Genomic DNA, 22,231 nt, shown 5'->3' with positions numbered 1-22,231 from the left:
CTGCATGGCCCTAAGTATAGAGCCAACTGAAGAATAAGAGTGACAACAGAGTGGGTAAAAAAATCGGTGACAATGTTCAGGAAATGCTTTGCCCACATGTTTGATGTGGGATATTGCTGTTAAGTTTGTACCTTAGAAATTCACAACTTTGCAAAAAAGAACTGACTTACTACTATTTTTAGTTAACCTTCAGGATTCCGAGTGTAACTTAGAAACTAATGGAAGTAATTTGCATGTGTGTGTGTATATGCACAGGAAATCCTATTAGAGTTATTTTCTAATCACTATATGCTTCCGCCTTATCATAGCTATTGGGGCAGTTAGTTCATGGTCATACATGTTTTTATTTCTTTACAAAATAGTTTTTTCATGTTTAATAAAAATTTCCAATTATTTTGATTTGTCTAATAATCTCCACTAGACCATTCAGGTATGACTTAAATCAAATCCCTTATGACTATACAGTGGAAGTGAGAAATAGATTTAAGGGTCTAGATCTGATAGACAGAGTGCCTGATGAACTATGGACAGAGGTTCGTGACATTGTATAGGAGACAGGGATCAATACCATCCCCATGGAAAAGAAATGCAAAAAGGCAAAACAGTTGTCTGAGGAGATCTTACAAATAACTGTGAAAATAAGAGAAGAGAAAAGCAAAAGAGAAAAGGAAGGATATGCCCATTTGAATGCAGAGTTCCAAAGAATAGCAAGGAGAGATAAGAAAGCCTTCCTCAGCGATCAATGCAAAGAAATAGAGGAAAACAACAGAAAGACGAGAGGTCTTCAAGAAAGTTAGAGATACCAAGGGAACATTTCATGCACAGATGGGCTCAATAGAGGACAGAAATGGTATGGACCTAACAGAAGCAGAACATATTAAGAAGAGGTGGCAAGAATACACTGAAGAACTGTACAAAAAAGATCTTCACAACCCAGATAATCACAAACGTGTGATCGCTCAACTAGAGCCAGACATCCTGGAATGTGAATTCAAGTGGGCCTTGGAAAGCATCACTATGAACAAAACTAGTAGAGGTGATGGAATTCCAGTTGAGCTATTTCAAATCCTGAAAGATGATGCTGTGAAAGTGCTGCACTCAATATGCCAGCAAATTGGGAAAACTCAGCAGTGGCCACAGGACTGGAAAAGGTCAGTTTTCATTCCAATCCCAAAGAAAGGCAATGCCAAAGAATGCTCAAACTACTGCACAATTGCACTCATCTCACATACTAGTAAAGTAATGCTCCAAGCCAGGCTTCAGCAATATGTGAACTGTGAACTTCCCTATGTTCAAGCTGGCTTTAGAAAAGGCAGAGGAACCAGAGATCAAATTGCAAACATCTGCTGGATCATCGAAAAAGCAAGAGAGTTCCAGAAAAACATCTATTTCTGCTTTATTGACTATGCCAAAGCCTTTGACAGTGTGGATCACAATAAACTGTGGAAAATTCTGAAAGAGATGGGAATACCAGACCACCTGACCTGCCTCTTGAGAAACCTATATGCAGGTCAGGAAGCAACAGTTAGAACTGGACATGGAACAACTGATTGGTTCCAAATAGGAAAAGGATTATGCCAAGGCTGTATATTGTCACCCTGCTTATTTAACTTATATGCAGAGTACCTCATGAGAAATGCTGGGCTGGAAGAAGCACAAGCTGGAATCAAGATTTCCGGGAGAAATATCGGTAACCTCAGATATGTAGATGACACCACCCTTATGGTGGAAAGTGAAGAGGAGCTAAAAAGCCTCTTGATGAAAGTGAAGGAGGAGAGTGAAAAAGTTGGCTTAAAGCTCAACATTCAGAAAATAAGATCATGGCATCTGGTCCCATCACTTCATGGGAAATAGATGGGGAAACAGTGGCTCAATTTATATTTTGGACTCCAAAATCACTGCAGAGGGTGATTGCAGCCATGAAATTAAAAGACGCTTACTCCTTGGAAAGAAAGTTATGACCAACCTAGACAGCATATTAAAAGATAGAGACATTACTTTGCCAACAAAGGTCCATCTAGTCAAGGCTATGGTTTTTCCAGTGGTCATATGTGGATGTGAGAGTTGGACTGTGAAGAAAGCTGAGCGCCAAAAAATTAATGCTTTTGAACTGTGGTGTTAGAGAAGACTCTTGAGAGTCCCTTGGACTGCAAGGAGATCCAACCAGTCCACCCTAAAGGAGGTCAGTCCTGGGTGTTCATTGGAAGGACTGATGCTGAAGCTGAAACTCCAATACTTTGGCCCCCTCATGTGGAAAGGTTACTCATTTGAAAAGACCCTAATGCTGAGAGGGATGGGGGCAGGAGGAGAAGGGGACGACAGAGGATGAGATGGCTGAATGGCATCACCGACTTGATGGACATGAGTTTGAGCAAACTCCGGGAGTTGGTGATAGACAGGGAAGACTGGTGTGCTGTGATTCATGGAGTGGCAAAGAGTCGGACACAATTGTGCAACTGAACTGACTCCCCCTCCCACCTCCCTCCCCATCCCATCCCTCTGGGTCATCCCAGTGCACCAGCCCCGAGCACTTGTCTCATGCATCCAACCTGGACTGGCGATCTGTTTCATACTTGATTATATACATGTTTCGATGCTGTTCTCTCGGATCATCCCACCCTTGCCTTCTCCCATAGAGTCCAAAAGTCTGCTATACATCTGTGTCTCTTTTTCTGTCTTGCATATAGGGTTATCATTCTAAACAGACATTTCTCCAAAGAAGACAAACAGATGGCTAACAAACACTTGAAAAGATGCTCAACATCACTCATTATCAGAGAAATGCAAATCAAAACCTCAATGAGGTACCATTACACGCCAGTTAGAATGGCTGCTATCCAAAAGTCTACAAGCAATAAATGCTGGAGAGGGTGTGGAGAAAAGGGAACTCTCTTACACTGTTGGTGGGAATGTCACTAGTACAGCCACTATGGAGAACAGTGTGGAGATTCCTTAAAAAACTGGAAATAGAACTGCCATATGACCCAGCAATCCCACTGCTGGGCACACACACTGAGGAAACCAGAATTGAAAGAGACACGTGTACCCCAATGTTCATCACAGCACTGTTTATAATAGCCAGGACATGGAAGCAACCTAGATGCCCATCAGCAGACGAATGGATAAGAAAGCTGTGGTACATATACATGATGGAATATTACTCAGCCATTAAAAAGAATACATTTGAATCAGTTCTGATGAGATGGATAAAACTGGAGCCCATTATACAGAGTGAAGTAAGCCAGAAAGATAAACACCAATACAGTATACTAACGCATATATATGGAATTTAGAAAGATGGTAACGATAACCCTATATGTCTCTGCTTTTTAATGTGCTGTCTAGGTTGGTCGAAACTTTCCTTCCAAGGAATAAGTGTCTTTTCATTTCATGGCTACAATCACCCTCTGCAGTGATTTTGGAGCCCAAGAAAATAAAGTCAGCCACTGTTTCCCCATCTATTTGCCATGAAGTGATGGGATCGGATGCCATGATCTTAGTTTTCTGAATATTGAGTTTTAAGCCAACTTTTTCACTCTCCTCCTTCACTTTCATCAAGAGGCTCTTTTGTTCTGCACTTTCTGCCATAAGGGTGGTGTCATCTGCATATCATAGATTATTAATATTTTTCCTGGCAATCTTGATTCCAGCTTGTGCTTTATCCAGCCCAGCGTTACCTTATGTAAAATAGATAGCCAAGGGCAATTTACTGTATGGCTCAGGAAACTCAAACAGGGGCTTTGTATCAACCTAGAAGGGTGGGATGCAGAGGGTAGTGGGAGGGAGCTTCAAAAGGGAAGGGATATATATACCTATGGCTGATTCATGTTGAGGTTTGACAGAAAACAGCAAAATTCTGTAAAGAAATTATCCTTCAATAAAAAAATAAATTGATTAAAAAAAACATATACCTATATAGTCAGCAAAGCACGTTGCCAAAAATAGAAACATATTGTTGATAGTTTGGTACTTAACTATATAAATTCTTACAAAAAATGTTGCAAATATAAGGATCATAACAGAAATGTACTGTGATAAAGCATTTTTCTTTATTATCAGAGCCATTTTTGTGACAGATTATGTTCCATGTATTTACAACTAAATATTCAATAAGAGAAAAATAATAGTTAATGTATTACGTACAGACTATTGTTGCTAGAGTTTCTTAAGACCTAAATGGGGTCATAATCTATGGACTCTAAAGTAAAATTACATCTTTATGTGCTATATCGCCATCTAGCCCACTGCCTAGGTATTAACTCATTTATATATTTTTTGAAGGTCTGTGTACATTAAATTTTTTATATCTGTATGTGTGGTAGATGCATGATATTGTATATATACAGTATATATCCTGAATATGCACCATGTATTTAAAATATCAAACCAATACATATGCATATATTCAAGCATAATACACTTACTGCTGATGCTATTAAATTTCTTTTTAAATAATTACCACTTAATATCAGCAAAATTAGCCAGAGATAGCAATAGTCACCAAGAGAGAAAGCTCTAATATATGAGTCCGTCCCAACATTCATAATTCATTGGATATATCATTTTACAAATGGTATGACCATCAAACTGGAGTGGGTCTACCCTACAAAATCTTGAGAGAAAAACATAATTGTGATGGACTAAGATTATTTCCTAAATAAAAGATTATAAGCAAAGTATGTCAGTTACATATGGTTTAACTGACTTCCTGAATACTAGTTAAGATAGTATTATACAGTTAGCTGGCTATTTCCCAGTAGAACTACTTTTTTTTTTTTTTTAAGAAATTTGAGTTATGGGCATATGGAATACACACACACACGATTAATAGGTAGGGATGGGCATATTTTACAGCAAAGAGCAATGGTCATCTACATGAAGATTTGAGTGACTCTAAATTTTTCTGCTACTGTTGCAGTAAACAAATCATCAAAGAAGTTCAGTGATCTATCTAGCAAACATTTATTTTTATCACTTGTGGTCTGTTTAACAACTTGGTGACCTTGCATGGAGCTCGACTTGACTCTGGACTCTGAGGAGAGTTCAGATATGTTGCACATGTATTCATATTCACCAAGTGAAAGCACGACCCAGGACATATTACTTTCATGGTTGACCCAGGAGTAAAAGAGTGCAAGCCAAACCACACAAGAACCAAAACTACTCAGAGCTCACTGAACAAACTAAGTCAAAATTATATCCATGATCCCTGCAAAAGGAATGTGTACTATACCCCAAGGGAGATGGAGAAGTGGGTGAATGAAAAACACATTATCAACTAATACAAATATGTGAACACAAAAAGATGCTCTAAGGATTTATTATATGCTGCTGCTGCTAAGTCGCTTCAGTCGTGTCTGACTCTGTGCGACCCCATAGACGGCAACTCACCAGGCTCCCCCATCCCTGGGATTCTCCAGGCAAGAACACTGGAGTGGGTTGCCATTTCCTTCTCCAATGCATGCAAGTGAAAAGTGAAAGGGAAGTAGCTCAGTCGTGTCCGCCTCCTAGCGACCCCATGGACTGCAGCCTACCAGGTTCTTCCGTCCTTGGGATTTTCCAGGCAAGAGTACTGGAGTGGGTTGCCATTGCTCTCTCTGACTAAGGATTATTACATATATGTATATATATTTCTAGTAAATTGTGTCATTTGTGTTAATAAACTTAATTTAAAACAATTTTAGATTTATAGAATTATTGTGAAGGCATACAATAATTCTACATACAAACTAACTTAGACTTACCTAGGACAGTTTCTCAGACATTCCTTGTTTTTGATGATCTTAACAGTTTTGGTTACTGTTCACCATTTTATAGAATGTTTCTCAATTAGAATTTGTCTGATTTTTGTCCTATGATTAGAGTAGTGTTATGTATTTTTCTGTGGAAGACCTCAGTGGTAAAATGCCATTCTTAGCACACTGCATCATGGATATATACTGTCAATATGACATCATGTAGGATACTAACCTTGATCATGCAACTTGAGGTAGTGTTTCTCAGGTTTCTCCACAGTCAAATAATTAATTTCCCTTTCTATACCCATCCTCCTGAAGAAAGTCACTCTGCACAGTTCATACATAAGATGTGGGCATAAATTGTCACCTACTGAAAGGTTGAATATCTATGTGTGTGAGAATGCTAAGTCGCTTCAGTCATGTCCAACTCCATGCAATCCTATGGACTGTAGTCTGCCAGGCTCCTCTGTCCATAGGATTCTCCAGGCAAGAATACTGGAGTGAGTTGCCATGCCCTCCTCCAGGGGATCTTCCTGACCCAGGGATAGAACCTGAATCTCTTGAGTCTCCTGTATTGGCAGGTGGGTTCTTTACCTCTAGCACCACCTGGAAAGTCCTAGCATATCTATATAAATGGTTTTAAATTCTTCTGCACAGGAAATTGGCCTACTATTCCTCATGTATTTAATCACTTCTTTATATCAATAAATGAACGGGTATTTAATACTTATAATCTAACATTGTCCTATTTTGTCTCTCAAATTATGCCAGCTCTTTCAGCTGACTCCTGAATCAATCTTTTATTTCTTCAACTCTGTGTATGTGTGGGTGGAGGGGCGTGCGAGACATCCTTAGTTTCTGGCACTACAAAATACTTCAGGCTCGGGACACATTTTCTGTCCCAGTCCAAGAATCAAGCATTTTTCCAAAGAGCCCTGCTTCCATTTTGGAGAATGGTATTACAAATCAAGATCTGGCTACCATGTGATTGTCACTACTGGGGTTTGTTGAAGTGTTTTTAATTATAAAAACACAAGTATCCATAGGAAATTAGATATAGCCAAAAATTAATATTAAAGCAATATCTTCTCTTTCAACAGACTATACTCTTCTCAGAGTGAAAGAAAACTAACTGGGGTGCTCCACACTTAGGAAAAGCATGCGAATTGAAAATTTGAGCTATATTTCTAGAAAACATGTATATTTGCATATACATGTATGTGTGTGTATGCACTTGCACTATAAATATATTTCATGTATGTATAAATGTATATAAATATATATACATCAAAATGAATTGATATACATACATGTATATTAATATATAGGAGAATGCTAAAGATAAAAGTTAAAAATCTTTCTAAATTCAACCCTGATCATTCCTTCACATAACAAAAATACTTGGTCATTTTAATATTTTAAATAACTGTTATAGGGGAGACGGTAAACATAAATATAAATTTAAACATTTATTCTGATTTTGATATTTGGGATTTGTTAATAATTTCCAACAGACAGCAGTAAAAATAATTCTAATGATTACATATGACCTTGTATTTCAGCAAACCACTTTCTGGTTTCTCTGTCTTCCTTAGCTAACCTCTGATTCTCAGTCAGTCTGAGAGTAAAAGCACATTAGTTACTGTGAATTTACTTCTGAATAATGCTTTCCAATCTGGAAATTTATTCTGATGACTGTTCTGTATTCCTTTAGCTCTCTGTGCCTATTAAACATGATTTTTGTAACTCCCTATGATTTCCCCTTCTGTCAGCATAAGCAGTAGCCTATGCTACTAGTAGAATCTAGTACTAGCAGAAAGTGTAAAACTCATGGTACTACTGAACCAATGCTAGAGTATGTCACACCCTAATTTACAAGTAAATTCAATATGCCAACATATAAGATTTACATTAGGGTTTTCTAAAATGGCACCCAATGTGATTGTCAGTGCTATCAAATGGATTTGATATGGGTGTTGAATTCTAGTCTTTCTTGAAGAAATATATGGGTATCATCTATATATAGTCACAACCTTATTAGAAAAGAGTGATCCACTGAGACTAGAGTACAAAATTATTTTCTATTCCTGATCTCACCAATTACTTGCCACTCTACCTTGAGGAAATCAACCACATTTCTATGAACTTCAGTTTTCTTATTTCCAAAAACTAGGAAAAGGCTTATTTGGCATGAAGTCTGATGGTGTTCAGGATGACTGCATAGGGAATATCTTGAAAACGGAACAAGCCTCATGGTATTCATTATGTGGATTGCCTCCACACCATATTGGAGCAAACAATCCAAGAACATCTAATGCCTGGCCTTTCTGTATTTTAAACTATGTCTCTTAATATTTGAAACTACTTATGAGCAGAACTAATAATGTCTCAATTAACATTCATTACTTTACCACCTGGGACAAATAGTTAAGAGAATAAGAAAATGGTTTAATAAGTAAAGGGAAATTGCTTTATTTTATTTTTATTTCTAATAGTTTATCTTATAAAACTCAGAGAAAACATTACAAATTTATGCACAATAAAATTATTTAAAACCAATAGCCTGTGGTTTAATTTCTAAAATAGAGCTAGTAACTTTGTAGTAGAATCAATGCCAAGAGTTTTACTCAGGCCTTTAAAAATATATAAATTGCTATACCTAATAATGCCTTTCATATTGTGAGTTTACACTAAATGAATAATGTAATAATTATAAATACAATGTGGGGACAAAAGTTTTTTTTAAAAAAAATTACAAAGGTAGAAAAGTTCTGAGGTTAAGTTTCTGATATTTTCTGATTTGAAGACAAAAATACACAAAACAGTTATATATTGTGTTAGAAGAAACTACTGTTAAGAATTCATTAACACAAGCTCTATTAAATGTGAAAATATCAAATTATTTCAAGATGATTCTTTTGGATGCAATATAGATATAGTATAATCTAGTAATATTGCCAACATCCACTGGATAGTCGAAAAAGCAAGAAGTTCCAGAAAAACATCTATTTCTGCTTTATTGACTACGCCAAAGCCTTTGACTGTGTGGATCACAATAAACTGGAAAATTCTGAAAGAGATGGGAATACCAGACTACCTGACCTGCCTCTTGAGAAACCTATATGCAGGTCAGGAAGCAACAGTTAGAACTGGACATGAAACAACAGACTGGTTCCAAATAGGAAAAGGATTATGCCAAGGCTGTATATTGTCACCTTGCTTAAATAACTTATATGCAGAGTACATCATGAGAAATATTGGGCTGGAAGAAGCACAAGCTGGAATCAAGATTGCCGGGAAAAAAAATCAATAACCTCAGATATGCAGATGACACCACCCTTATGGCAGAAAGTGAAGAGGAATTAAAGAGCCTCTTGATGAAAGTGAAAGAGGAGAGTGAAAAAGTTGGCTGAAAACTCAACATTCAGAAAACTAAGATCATAGCATCTGGTCCCATCACTTCATGGCAAATAGATGGGAAACAGTGGAAACAATGGCTGACTTTATTTTTTTGGGCTCCAAAATCACTGCAGATGGTGACTGAACCCATGAAATTAAAAGACGCCTACTCCTTGGAAGGAAAGTTATGACCAACCTAGACAGCATATTAAAAAGCAGAGACATCACTTTGCCAACATAGGTCCATCTAGTCAAGGCTATGGTTTTTCCAGTAGTCATATAAGGATGTAAGAGTTGGACCATAAAGAAAGCTGAGCACAGAATTGATGCTTTTGAGCTGTGGTGTTGGAGAAGACTCTTGAGAATCCCTTGTACTGCAAGGTGATCTAATCAGTCCATCCTAAAGGAAATCAGTCCTGGGTGTTCATTGGAAGGACTGATGTTGAAGCTGAAACTCCAATACTTTGGCCACCTGATGTGAAGAGCTGACTCATTTGAAAAGACCCTGATGCTGGGAAAGATTGAAGGTGGGAGGAGAAGGGGACAACAGAGGATGGGATGGTTGGATGGCATCATCAACTCAATGGACATGAATTTGAGTAATTTCTGGGAGTTGGTGATGGACAGGGAGGCCTGGTGTGCTGCAGTCCATGGGGTTGCAAAGAGTCAGACACGACTGAGTGACTGAGCTGAGATGAACTGATGATATATAGATATTAGACTATAGTATAATATAGTCTACAGTATAGGAGCATATAGCTTCAATTGCTGATGACCAGTCAGATTTGTTTGTTCTGAGTATTTGTATGTGATTATGACAAACCTAGACAGTATATTAAAAAGCATCAACATCACTTTGTCAAAGTCTGTATAGTCAAAGCTATGATTTTTCCAGTAAAGCACAGATGTGGAGTTGAACTATAAATAAGGCTAAGCACTGAAGAATTGATGCTTTTGAACTTTGGTCCTGGAAAAGACTCTGGAGAGTCCCTCAGACAGCAAGGAGATCAAACCGGTCAATCCTAAAGGAAATCAACCCTGAATATTCATTGGAAGGACTAATACTAAAGCTCCAATGCTTTGGCCTCCTGATGTGAAGAGCCAGCTTATTGGAAAAGACCCTGATGCTGGGAACAATTGAAGGCAGCAGGAGAAGGAAACAACAGAGAATGCGATGGTTGCATGGCATCACTGAGTCAGTGGACATGAACTTGGGCAAACTCTGGAAGATAGGGAAGGACAGAGAAGCCTGGTGTGCTGCAGTCCATGGGATCACAAAGAGTCAGATGCAACTTAGTGACTTAACAACAATAACAACAATGACAAATAAAATACAAGGTCATATATAAAAGCAGCATATCTAGGGCCCAACTGGCCTCCATTGGTGAGTTAATTTGGATATAAAAAGATGAGTGGTCAAATCAAAACTATTATGGGGTATCACCTCACACAGGTCAGAATCAGTTCAGTTCAGTTCAGTTGCTCAGTCACGTCCAACTCTTTGCAACCCCATGGACTGCAGCATGCTAGGCCTCCCTGTCCGTCACCAACTCCCAGAGTTTACTCAAACTCATGTCCTTCGAGTCAGTGATGCCATCCAACCATCTCATCCTTTTCTCATCCACTTCTCCTCCCACCTTCAATCTTTCCCAGCATCAGGGACTTTTCAAATGAGTTAGTTCTTCACATCAGGTGGCCAAAGTATTTTAGTTTCAGCTTCAACATCAGTCCTTCCAATGAATGTTCAGAACTGATTTCCTTTAGGATGGACTGGTTAAATCTCCTTGCTGTCCAAGGGACTCTCAAGAGTCTTCTCCAGCACCACAGTTCAAAAGCATCAATTCTTCAGCACTCAGCTTTCTTTATAGTCCAACTCTCACATCCATACATGACTACTGGAAAAACCATAGTTTTGACTAGATGGACCTCTGTAGGCAAAGTAATGTCTCTGCTTTTTAATATGCTGTCTAGGTTGGTCCATCATAAAAAATCTACAGTCAATAAGTGTTGACGAGGGTGTGAAGAAAAGGGAAGCTTCCTACACTGTTCATTAGAATGTAAACTGGTACAACCACTATGGAGAAGAGTGTGGAGGTTCCTTAAAAATCTAAAAACAAAACCATCATATGATGAGCAATCTTACTTCTAGGCATATATCTGGAGAAAACCATAGTTTGAAAAGAAAGGTACACCCAGCCCACTGTTCACTGTAGCACTATTTACAATAGCCAAGACATGGAAACAAACTAAATGTCCACGGACAGAAGAATGAAGAAAGAAGAAGTGGTACACATATTCAGCGGAATATTACTTAGCCTTAAACATAAATGAAATTATTCCACTTGCAGCAACACAGATGGACAACGAAATTATCATACTAACTGAAGGCAGACAGAGAAAGACAAATATATCACTTAAGTGAGACAAATGAACTTATGTACAATACATAAACAGACTCACAGAATTCAAAAACAAATTTACAGTTACCAGAGTGGGTGAGGGATGAATTAGAAGACTGGGATTAACATGTACATGCTACTATATATAAAATATATAACCAACAAGGACCTACTGTATAACACAGGGAACAGTACTCAATATTCTGTAATAACTTCTATGGGAAAATAACCTAGAAAAGAATAGATATATGTATAACTGAATTACTTTGCTCTACACCTGTAACTAACACAACATTGTGCATCAACTATACTCCAACATTAAAAAATCAAATTAAAAAGTAGAGGTGGTGAGGAATACTTGTGGCTAGTGTTTAGCAATATTCAGTGGGAAATAATCAATTATTCAGCATCTATTATATAGTAGTTATGTTTGAGGTAAGTGGAGAAAAAGGTGAACTTATTTTAGAGACATAGATGTTTATTCCTCAATAACATGGTCACTGCTTTATTGAATAGTAAAAGCTTAACCCCAAACTCGGGGCAGCCTTGCATTCAGGAAACAGCGGAGTAAGCCATCACTGGGAAAGTCTGAGGCCCGTGAAAGTAGCATCAGTGAATTTTATCTACCAAGTTTCAGGTAATTTTGGGTGGTGGAAAGTGTTAGAATATTATGTTTCATATTTTAATAAATAATAAGTACCTAGAGACGGTAGATTAAGGAAACCATGATCTTTCCACAGAAAAATGTCTAACCCCTCATACTTAGCATTAAATATGATCCATGTCTTTTGCATGTATAAAGCTCCCCTTTTTGCTACATTTGGTGTTATACTATAAATTGTTAGTGAGCATTTTTCCTAAGTGCATGGACAAGCTAGAAAAAAATACTGATTTTTCACTTATCACTTCATTCAGGTATTATTTATTAAACCCCATATCTATGTAAAAGAATAGTTATTTACAAAGCAATCTGCGGGGGATACAAGGGAAAATAAGACATGGCTCCTCTTTGGTGAACTTGAAGCCTATGATTTTAATACTCAAGTTCCATTTTGGGGGCACTCATAAATCACAAAGCTACAATCATATCAAAAAGTGTGAAATCTTGACATACAAAAATAAGAGAGAAACCTAAATATGATGTTGCTAACCTAAAAATCCTTAAAATCTAAAATCAGAACTTGGCAAAGAAAGATTTGATACAATAATTCTGTTTGCCAATAATTCTTTACTACCTTGCCTTTAACTTTATATTCTTTTTACAATATTAAATATATTTTCTTTCCTATGTATTGATTGGCTTCTGCTAGAGGCAAAGGATATTTTTTATGGTATAATATAAAAACATGTCAACTTCATGGGAAAAGGAATTGAAACTTAATATCCCACACAGCACATGATGTATCCAAGACAGCCTACATTTGTTTTTTTTTCACAGACTTGGCAATCAAGGCTGAGAAGTAACACCCATCAGATTGTGAGTCTGGTGCCTTCATACCAATGCAGGTCTGTGTTGATACGCATCACTATTCTCAAGAAAGTCTAGTGTTCCCACCTAGTGTCACTGTACTTAGGCTTTGCATTTATTTAGGGTTTTGTCACCAAGCTGTCTACAATATGAAACCTATAGTTATTATCCATATGAAGGTACTTGTCACAAGTTTAGTATTCAGAGTTCAACAGATATGTACTTTCTTAATGACACCAGGCAAACTGGGGAAAAAGATGACTGAAATTCTTTCTGGCGATGACATCTAATATACACACCAAAATTTCTACCCTGATGTGTTCTGTTTTCATAATTCTGGGGGTAGGTAACGAGGTACGACAGATTTCAGCACTCTGTATTCAGTTATAGAGCTCCATCACCTAGTAGGCATCTGGTTACTTCCTTTGCCATAGTAACTGTACCTCATTTATCTTTATTTGCCAGTATCTAGCATGGAGCAGGACAGGAAATGATTCCTCACAAATATTTATAGAATGGAATTGAATTCATAAACTTGAAAACAATGACCCAGAGGCCCACAGAAAGAATTGTTTCAAGTGGTCTGAGTTAACAGAAATACAGAAAAATCATAAAAACTTAAAACAACAGTAACAGCACAAAAAGTATGGATACATGATTTATGAAACTCTTAGCCATCATTGACATTTTAAAAAATTTTCTTATTTACAAGAGACAGTAGTCCAGAAAAAAAAATAGAATTTTTATATTTAATACTTATAGAGGCTTCCCTGGTGGCTCAGATGGTAAAGAATCTGCCTGCAATGCAGGAGACCTGGGTTCGATCCCCAAGTCAGGAAGATCCCCTGGAGAAGGGAATGGCAACCCACTCCAGTATTCTTGCCTGGAAAATTCCATGGACAGAGGAACCTGGTGGGTTATAGTCCATGGAGTCACAAAGAGTCTGATATGACTGAGTGACTAACACACGTTTAATATTTACCTTTGTGTTTATTTCTGTGATACCCACAAGATAGCCCCACAATTCATGATACAAAGTAACATCTTAAATAAGGCACGGTTATGAACCAGGATTATTCATCTACATGTTCCACTTAATGAATGAGAAGAGCCAGCATGCCAACTGAATTTTGTAACCTGTGTAAGCAGGATGAATGGTGACTTCAGGAAATCAACTTATTTCATCCTGTCACACACTGTATTTTATTATTATTCTTATTTACCCACCATCTGAAGTTAGGGCATTGAAACCCTATATACATTACTCTAGCTTTTGGAAGTACAAATATACCAATAGTTTTGGTCATTGATGATAAGATGAGAAGCACTGGTTTTGCAGAATCAAAGTCGGGTTTTTTTTTATTTTTTTTTGGATCTATTTCATTTCATGGTGAAAATAATGCATTAGTTATATTTGGGAAATTGAGCCTTCTCAGAAATCTTAAAACTTGTCTATGAATGTGAATGTATAAACAAATTAATTTTGAATTGAGGTTTCTCCTTTAAAATGCTTCTGAATTTTTTTTTCCAAAAATAGCTATGAAACATGAGTGTCTTCAATTTTAAAAAGCATATCTCAAAGCAATAAAACACAGATGTAAAGAACATAATTTTGGGTTCTGTGGAAGAAAGTGGGGGTGGGATGACTTGAGAGAATAACATGGAAACATGTATATTACCATATGTAAAATAGATGACCAGTGCAAGTTTGATGTATGAAGCAGCGCTCAAAGCCAGTGCTCTGGGAAAACCCAGAGGGATGTGCTGGGGAGGGAGGTGAGTGAGGAGTGCAGAATGGGGGGACATATATTTAGCCGTGGCTAATTCATGTCAATGTATGCAAAAATCATCACAATATTGTAAAATGATTATCCTTCAATTAAAATAAATTAAATAAATAACAATAGTAACAGATTATAACTCATTAAATTACATAAGAATCTATTTGACTGTACTGATATAAATAAATGAATGGAAAGAAAAAAATAAAAGCAACAAAACAGAAAAAACAAATCTAAAGATAACTTTAAAATATATAAGTTTTACTGAACATACTCTTGGAGTAGTGCTTTAAATTCTGTAGATGACAGGTTGCTTATTTTATTTCAAAGGCAGTGAAACTAGTTTGGTTGGCTTTCAGAGGTTTTCAAATCCAGATCATGAATTTGAAGACCTTTGTGTGTGTCTATACATGTATATGTGACAGAAAGGGAAAAGGAGGCCTTCTACCACAAAGAAAAATAAAATAATTAGGAAACACAGAGTCACACAATTTAAAATTGTAGAATCAATTAACTGAGAGATCACAATTCAACTGCAATTGTATCATGCTCACAAGTTTTCTTGAATGTGGCTTTTCTCTCTGCTAAGAAGACACCCTTTCTTCAGATAGTGAACTGCCTTTGATAACAGATTTAAGTTTCTTTATCTCTTAATTTCTGAAATCCTTTATTGTTTCTTTGGCTAAGTGAATAGCTATTGAGTCACAGTGACCTATAATCCCATCTGACTGAATGTTCTAAAACTTTTTGATATTTGTTGACCCAAATTTCCTAAAACATTCTAATGTTGCACTTTTGACTTTTAGCTAACTTTGGGATGCTTCGGAGGAAGCTGAAGTATCCCAAAGAGAGATATCACACTAACTAACTAGGTTCATTTTGAATGCAGAATTACATGGAAATTATTGGCAAGTCAGTAATAAGTCTCAGGCTATGTTGAATCTGCCTGCAATGCAGGATACCTGGATTTGATCCCTGGGTTAGGAAGATCCCCTGGAGGAGGAAATGGCAGCCCACTCCAGTATTCTTTCCTGGAGAATCCCATGGACAGAGGAGCCTGGTGAGTCTATGGGTTGGCAAAGAGTTGAACAAGACTGAGTGACTAACACTACTAGTGTACATGTTTTCTGGGAAGAAGCTAAGCTAGCCCTTCTTAAAAAGTCCTTAGTTTGTTCTTATTAGTGTTAGATACAAAAATGTTTAAATGTTTTTGATTCATTTTCCCGATAAGTTTTTTCTTTTACAAAGCAGTATATTCTACAATGTATATAAGCAAGAATATAATTTCCCATGTATCTAAGAATTTGAAAAGTAAACAGATTTGTAATACAGTGGTTGTAGACAATGCTGTAAAAATTAAATGGTTTTTGCTTCAGTTGAGGCTTCACTTGATCTCTAAAATATGGGACATATCAAATTTGGGACATGGCTTAAGATTTAAGAGTAGATTGAAGATGTGTTTTAATAGATATAGTCTCTGAGAAATAAGAAAATGCAAATTTCATAAGATTGATAAGTGAAGTGGGTCAAATAATTTGAGGAATAATGTTGATAAGAGTAAGAAAAAATATGAGTAAATGTCTGCATTGTTCAAGCTTAAAATCATTTGTAACATTTCCTTGCCTGAAACTCACTTCAAGAATCATAAACCTGCAAGTGCCCTAAAGACTTCTGATTTTTGTGGATTTCAAGAACAATAACCAAAAAAAAAAAAAAAAAAAACTGCGTATGATAAAACCCCTCAGAGCGTATCACAACTGAACCAGCAAAAGTTTCAAACGACTCATCAGCATCCCCTGGAGGTTCTGGAAGAGGAGTTAATGTTACAAACCAGATCAGTGCCCTGTGGTTTCACTTGAAGTATATAACTTCTGTCTTTCATTTGAATCAAGCAAGGGACCCAAAGTTCTTAAAAAAAAAAAAATGTGGCTACAGTTAGGGATTGAGACAGAGACAATGGAGAAAGAGATAACAAGGCAGAGGAAAGAGAATGAGAAAAAATAAGGGGATAAAGTATACTGTCCTATATCGTAACCACTAGCCATGTGAAGTTATTCAAATTTCAATTAATGAAAATTAAATAAAGTGAAAAATTAACTTCTCAGAATTGCTAGCCTCATTTCAAGTGCTTGGTAGTAACACATGGCTTGTCATTACCATATGGAACAGCATGTGGAGGATGTTTCCATTTTGTCAGAAAGTTCTGGTACAAAGGGCCAATATGGAAAGGCAGGGAGAAAGAAAAAGACAGAGCAGACATAAAAGAGGCTTCAATTAAGTGATGATAGAGAGAGGGTTTTGGAAGGTCAGTGGTAGACATGGGAAGGAGAATACAAAGATACAAAGAAATCCTTTTATAATTTGAAGGAAAAAAATTAAGATAGAATAGAATATAGGATTAATAGGTGCAGAAAAAGTATAGAAGCTAATAATCATCTTGAATAGTTTATAATTCAAAAAAAAAAAAAACAAAACATGACTGTCAACTCAGCATACATCATATTCAGATTAAGAAATTAACCACCAAAAAGACCAAAAATAAGATTGCAGAATTTATAATCTAAACACCAAGATCATTTAACAGTTTTGTTTGACTTTCAAGCACATGAAATTAAAATGTCAGATTTGCTCATCCTTCCTCTCTTCATTTGTATATGAAATGGAATACATACCTGTCTTAGTGGGTCAGGAAATGAGTGGGGGCTTGTAAAGAAAAAAAAAAATCAGAGCAAAGATAGAGGTTTTAAAATAAAAATGTAAATTTTTACAACTTGAAGTCCCTAATACTCTTCAACTTTTTCTTATTCTGAAAAATTGAGTATGAATTTTACATAGAAGACAGGTTTTTAATTTTAAATGAAAAACTTTTCAAAGATGATATTAATACAAGAATGAGAGATAATGATCTGAATTTTGTATAGGAAAAAGGCAAAATTTGTAAGAAAAATTCAGTTAATACCCAACTGGAGAGTTTATCAAATAGAGTTTGAGCAGGGACCTAAACTGAAGGGAATATTTTTCAGAAAATATTTAATTAAATTATTTGATAACAATTTTTAAATTCATATTTACAATCCATATTTTATACATTTCTATATTTAGAAAAATTAAATGGATATAATAATAGAAATAGGCTCTTAAATTACATAAAGTCAATATTTAGTGGATGGAAAAATTTACCTATATGTTCTCCAAGGATAACAATGGAAGCATATTTGTTTTCTATATTGTAAAGTCTCTGTAAAAGGGATTATACAATGAAAAACACATTCCATGATGATAAACATAAAAGCATCAAATTTGTTTGGGGAAAAAAAAGAAGTGTAGAGACTGTGAATGGCCTGTGTAGTGGAAAATACAAATCAATACAGGCCAGTGCAAGATACGGCATTGAGAAAAAAACTGATCCAATTATATGCATAGAAGGATGGGATATTATTGCCAAGTAAACAGTTATCAATTATCAGTTTATCTTTTGTTTGAAGAGAGTAGTTTACATCTGTGTGTCAGTCACTCAGTCACGTCTGACTCTTTGTGACCCCATGGACTGCAGCCCACCAGGCTCCTCTGTCCATGGGATTCTCCAGGCAAGAATACTGGAGTGGGTTGGCATTCTCTTCTCCAGGGGATCTTCCCGACCATAGGACTGAAACTCAGGTCTCCCTCATTGCAGGCAGATTCTTTACCATCTGAGCCACGAGGGAATCTACTGAAATAATCTATAAGGTAATCTCATTGAAATCATCTACTGAAAGTTTCTATATTGAAAGTCTCTGGGGTATTTCTAACTCTAAATCCAAAAAGATTTTTCAGTCCTTCTATAAATGGACTGAAGTTGCAATATTTTTCATCCCTCACTTCTTATGCATCTGGAAACTTTTTACACTTTATAGTTTTTTTTCCCCATTTATTTTTATTAGTTGGAGGCTAATTACAGTATTGTAGCGGTTTTTGTCATACATTGACAAGCTTTACAGTTTTGAGACAGTTCCGGCTGCTGCTGCTTTTGTTTCAAGTGCGCCTCTCCACTCCGTAAAGGCTAGGGCGAGGCTTCCCGAGCAGCCCCTCTCAGTAGCTGTTAACTCGTTGTTTCAATCTACTTGCCCTCCTCCCCTCATGCTATTACTGTCCATGTTGATTGTATCTCCAAGTGTATATCATGGTTAGAACAATCCTCTAGATTCTGACGTGTATCTCAACTGCCTCGATTTGTCTGCTTACATCAGTGATTTTGGTGGTCACCACATTTTCACTCTACACACCTGCTTCTCTTGTCCTTTCCTGCCAATCCAAATTCCTCTCCCTCCTTTGCTTCTAGTTCTCTTTCTAACTGGAATCTATGATTTATCTACACATAAATCTTCTTTATCTGTTCATATACATGGAGATTGTGGGATTATCTGCAATTCCATTCTGACATTCAACATATAGTATCATGCCATCATCTTAAATGCCTTTTATTAAATAGTTTTCATTGTTTAAATTTCCAATCATTTTGCAGTTCTTGGCATGAAAGTTATTCAAAAGGACTTCAAGAATGAATGAATGAAATCACATTATGAAAATAAAACTAGATTTAATAAGTACTGAACTGTATGTAAAACATGATACTACATACATTTAACTGTTTAATATTATGACTATTCCATAACATTTTGGGGCAATACTATAGTATTATCTCTACATTAGAGGTGGTAGTAGGGAATAAGCCACTAAGATGTTAAGTAAAAGGCCTCAAATTAAGTAAATGAGTAAAGGTAAGTCTTTCAAACACACTAGAAATCATGCAGAAAAAATTAAAAAGAAAGAAAATACAAGGTAACACAGAAACTATACCAACTCTAAGTAAACTTAGACACATAATTTGGCTTGTAGTATGTAGAACTCTATTGCTATAGAACATAAAATGACAAAGCATAGAAAAATAAAAATAAAGCATCTTTTTAATTTTTTTTTTTATAAATTAGTAAATGTTCACATATATACTAGTGATGTTAAATGTAGTAAAAGCTGAACTTATCTATTCAGAGATGATAAGTATTTCCTTTGGTAAATACATATATTTTAAAAATAGTGGATGGTTTTTGTGATGAGTTGAATCACACAAGTATACTGAGGTAACACCATAATATTTCAATGAATCAGTTGACACCCTTCTGAGAGGTAAATTTACTTCCGTAAAAAACTATAAGATTGACCAGGATGATTTCTGATTCTTTACCTTCAAATAGTTTTTAAAAAACTCTTCTTCTGCACAGTCAAACCTTAGTCTATGATTGACTTGAAATAGTCAGAAACTAGGTGCTTATACACAGTAGAAACAGAATATAGACCAAAATATATAAACAGAATATAAAAGACCAAAACAATAGTTCAGCAGAGGACTCTTATTTAATGCAGGATAAAAAAAGAAAAAAGTAAGCAAATACACAAATGACTCCACTTAAAGTCTAATTAAACTGTTTGGATAAAGACTTATTGTGGGATCATTTTGACAAGTTCAGTTCAAAGTGTTAGACTTTGTAAAAAATTAAATGGGCTGACATTTGCATCATCTGAAAATAGTAAATATTATCTACTTCAACCTCAGTCACTAGGAAACAACTAATTTGAAAAAAGATTTAGTCTTTCAGGATCATATAAAAGTGTTTAAGACCTTTGGAACAATTATAATCTCCATGGCAACATAATATTTTGCTAGTTTTTTGTTTAATGCTCTGTCATGGTTTCTGGATCATGCCCAGCACATAGCAGATGTTCAATAAAATTTGATAATGTGTTCATCCTATCATTTACTATTCAACCCTAGTTTATTGAGTAGGAATTCTTACCTAAGCATGTGTTTGGGCTGCACAATGTAAATAAGAGCAAGGAATTCAGCGTGGTGCAGCCAGGCAACAGGAAATACAACATGTCTTTCTGTAAGTCAGAGGAAATTGCTGAGATTTGGGGGGGCATCGAGGAATCTCATTTCAACCAGCTTATAAGGCAAGCTGCAGAGCAGCAGGTTTGGGAACTGGTCGTGGAAATGCAGGTCAATGTGAGGGTTGAGAGGAAAGGAACAGGGCCCAGACTGCCTGGGTTTCATTCTAGCCTTGTCCTCCCTAGCTAGCCAACCTTGAACAGATTATTTCCTTTCTTCCCAACTCTGATTCCTTATCTCTCTGGATGGATACCAATCAATAATACTTTTCTGCTTTTCTCTTTTTATTTTACTATTAGATCATCTAATGTTTATAAAACAAAATAAATATTCTGGCACATAGTAGGCAGTCAATAAAACATTGCTACTGATACTTTGCCATGACATTATTCTCATAACAACAACCAGTATATATTACATTGGCATCATGTTTTCTATTTTGTTTGCTGATAATGCACATAATATTAGGGCTAAGTGTCGAGATAATGGCCTATTTCTCTTTGATTAAATAAGATCATACTCTGGAAGAAAAGAATCCTGTGGAAAATAATTGCAACATAAGAATACACAAAAACAGTCTCGCATACTTTCAACTATAGCCTACAGAAAGCAAATTCAATGACAATACCAATAGATGAAATTAGAAGTACAGACTTTACAAACTGCATACATATTTCATACAAATTCAAAAAAATTTAAAAAAAAAGGTGTTGTCATTTTATTCCTAAGACAGAGAGGCAGCAGTAGAAAGTTACCTAGAAATGACTACAACTTCTACAATCCCATTTTCTTTCTTTCATGAGGACAAGCTATTAAAACCTCCCTAGTTTCTGGTTTCTTTATGTTTAAAACACTGCTAGTAATATCAACTCACAGTTTACCTCAGAGCATTGAGTAAGAATCAAATGACATAAAGGGCATTTTTTTTTTTTTTAGAGTTTATGTTTTATTTGATGGGAATTTTTAGGACTTCAAGCCTGGGAGACAGTTTCTCAAGTGACCCTGAGAGAAGTGTTCTGAGGAGGCAGGGGGAGCTGTCAGGTTATATAGAAATTTGCAGCAAGGGGCAAATAGACTTAACATCAAAAAATTATTATCAGTTAAGGAAAACCACATATCTCAAGTTAAGGAGTTTGGAGCTTTTCTATGTATGGGAAAATGCAAGAGTCTGGGCTTATTGAAATCACTCCTTTCATATGCATCTCAGCTATCTGGAGCCAGGGCTCACTGGGCAGGGGCTGATAGCTACTGCCTACCTTAAAAGCATGTTTTAAATACACTTGAAAATAATAAATCAGGACATGCAAAGGCACAGATATAATACAAAATGAATCAGTTGTATTGAATACTTTAAAGTCAAATACTATGTTCTAAAAATAATTTCCTGAAGATATCTTTTTATGCACTTTATCTCCTGAAGAATTCTCTGAAACTGCTTGGTTTTGTACACATCTAGTATTTCCACATGGAGAATCGGACTTTTCCAGATGTGCAACTACTCCATAAAACACTCACTATAAAGG

The sequence above is a fragment of the Odocoileus virginianus genome, chromosome 14 (genome assembly GCF_023699985.2).
Source record: "Odocoileus virginianus isolate 20LAN1187 ecotype Illinois chromosome 14, Ovbor_1.2, whole genome shotgun sequence".
Taxonomy (NCBI): domain Eukaryota; kingdom Metazoa; phylum Chordata; class Mammalia; order Artiodactyla; family Cervidae; genus Odocoileus; species Odocoileus virginianus.
The sequence above is the reverse complement of the archived record's forward strand: the minus strand, read 5'-3'. Positions refer to the sequence as shown.